Source organism: Oncorhynchus gorbuscha, linkage group LG14 (genome assembly GCF_021184085.1).
Source record: "Oncorhynchus gorbuscha isolate QuinsamMale2020 ecotype Even-year linkage group LG14, OgorEven_v1.0, whole genome shotgun sequence".
Taxonomy (NCBI): domain Eukaryota; kingdom Metazoa; phylum Chordata; class Actinopteri; order Salmoniformes; family Salmonidae; genus Oncorhynchus; species Oncorhynchus gorbuscha.
The window spans coordinates 29,937,342-29,939,787 of record NC_060186.1 but is presented as its reverse complement, the minus strand read 5'-3'; the positions used below and the strand labels follow the sequence as shown (position 1 = coordinate 29,939,787).

Below are 2,446 nucleotides of genomic sequence, written 5' to 3'. Positions count from 1 at the left end.
TATATGGGTTATATACCAAGGCTACGGGTTGTTCTTACCACGACGCAACGCGGAGTGCCTGCATTTACAACCCTTAGCCGTGGTACATAGGCCATTTACCACTAACCCCCAAAGTGCCTTATTGCTTTTATAAACCGGTTGCCAACACAGTAAGGAAAGAAACTACACATCTATATTGAACATGTTGCTTTAATAAATACATTCACAATAAATATATACTGCCAGAAAAAGTAGTCCGGACGAAAGTATCGACGCTAAACTGGTTGCAACATAACCACAGGCTAGATGGCAAGCTTACATTAAATGTATGCAAAACCGAGCATTAGCGCCCCTTTATAGAATGACTAACACATTACAATTATTTATTAACGTTGATCTGAATGTTGTCATTTATTGTGCACAAATGAAAAAAAATATTCCATGTTTGTTTAATGACTTAAATGTAAATGTAAATGTTGTTGGCTCCACGCTACTATAAATGGATGACGAGGTAGTAGTTTGTGTACATCTGTGACGAGCCAGCTATTTTTCAGGGTTTTGGCAGCATTGTTGCGAGGGTGTTCACTCCTATCGGCTCTTGACATGTGTACCTTGAAACACAGGGGGAAACAACTTTAGCTAATAGTTAGGACTACAAAACGACCGGTTATATTGTCAGTGTAAATTTAGAATGATGTAACTAGCCAACTAACAGTTACATAACATAGTATCCATTCACTGCTTTGTCGCATCCCTCTTCCTCAACTTTTTAATTACGCTGAGAGACAACACATTGTTGCGCGTTGTGATTTCGGTGTCCTGTATATTCCATGCCAGACTGAGAGGGGGTCATTGATATGTCGGTTCAAATCCAGCGGCAGTTTAGCTGCTAATCCCATCCTTTTCGCCATTCATGTTTATCACTTAAAAGTCCCGTAGAATGACTTTCAGCTCCATTTTGGTTGTATTCACAAACTCAATATATCCCTTGTTCGGCGCACCAGTCAGTGAAGCGGGTAAAGTGCCCACTTTGTTTGTTTCACAATTCGTTTCGGTTTCTCTCAAATTCATTTGAACGTTTATTTTCTACATCGGCATGTGTTCCACATTGTTTGCTGTAGCCATTTTATCGAGGTGAAAAGGCGCAATGATCGTGGTGACCGTATACAGTCTCACATACACACGGCTAAATGCTGTTTTTAGCCAATCAGCTACCAGTATGCAAACTACCCGGTTTATGAAGGGCTCTATACTAAGAATAACGCGTCTGACCTGTAAAGTTTCTGACTGAGGGCCCTTTTTATTCAACACCTCAGTTCAGATGAGGACAAGGAGTCATCCTCCAGTGAAGATGAGAGGACGATCGGGACAGACCGGACATCCTGGTACCTGGTCACATCCAGCTGTGACCTGTCAATCCAGGCAGGTGGGGCGGAGCTCCACCTGTTTTGAGAGAGGCCCAACATGTTTTGCATGTTATTCTGACATTAATACCTGTCACATATCAGTTTTTTTTATGTGAATAAAATAATTGACTTAATATAGTCACATACAAACGTGGTCTCTTTTTTGCTTTCTTGAGTAAGGCAGCTCCAAAATGCAGGTGTTTCAGCCTAGTTCAGTGCTTTTTGTGGTGGTGGGGCAGCCAGCGGAAAATGCGGAGCGAAGGGGTTGGTAATGTTCTCCAGTTGCGCCGTGATTGGGGAATGTTCTCCAGTTGCGCCGTGATTGGCTCAGTGTTCTGTCTCATGGGGACATGACATCACCGCAAAATCGAAGTACCCATCCAAGTAGGCTCAAGGTTATTGGCCACAGATACAATGACGTCAAATTACATATCTACAGTAGCGTGGTTTTCCTATAGCAGGAAGCAGAATGCAGAGTACCTTTAATTTATTTATATATATATATGTATATATATATATATATATGTTGAGACTGGTGTTTTGCGGGTACTATTTAATGAAGTTGCCAGTTGAGGATACTAGAGGATACTCTTCTCATACTAGACACTCTAATGTACTTGTCGTCTTGCTCAGTTCTGCACCGGGGCTTCTATTCTGGTTAGAGACAGTTTGCTCTGTTCTGTGAAGGGAGTAGTACACAGCGTTGTACAAGATCTTTCTAGTTTCTTTGCAATTTCTCACATCGAATAGGCTTCATTTCTCAGAACAAGAATAGACTGACGAGTTTCAGAAGGAAGTACTTTGTTTCTGGCCATTTTGAGCCTGTAATCGTTTTGAGCCTGTTTCAGCTGTGCTAACATAATTGCAAAAGGGATTTCTGATGATCAATTAGCCTTTTCAAATTATAAACTTGGATTAGCGAACACAACGTGCCATTGGAACACAGGAGTGATGGTTGCTGATAATGGGTCTCTGTACGCCTATGTAGATATTCCATAAAAAATCAGCCGTTTCCAGCTACAATAGTCATTTACAATATTAACAATGTCTACACTGTATTT

At 41.1% G+C, this 2,446-nt stretch overlaps 1 long non-coding RNA gene across 1 annotated transcript; it reads right to left on the bottom strand.

Annotated features, from left to right (window-relative positions):
• Positions 1-365: 365 nt before the first annotated feature.
• LOC123995824 lies at positions 366-1,416 on the bottom strand. Its single transcript, XR_006831898.1, has 2 exons — positions 693-1,416; positions 366-590 (listed from the first exon to the last, which is right to left on the bottom strand). It is a non-coding gene; the product is annotated as an uncharacterized LOC123995824 (long non-coding RNA).
• Positions 1,417-2,446: the final 1,030 nt, after the last annotated feature.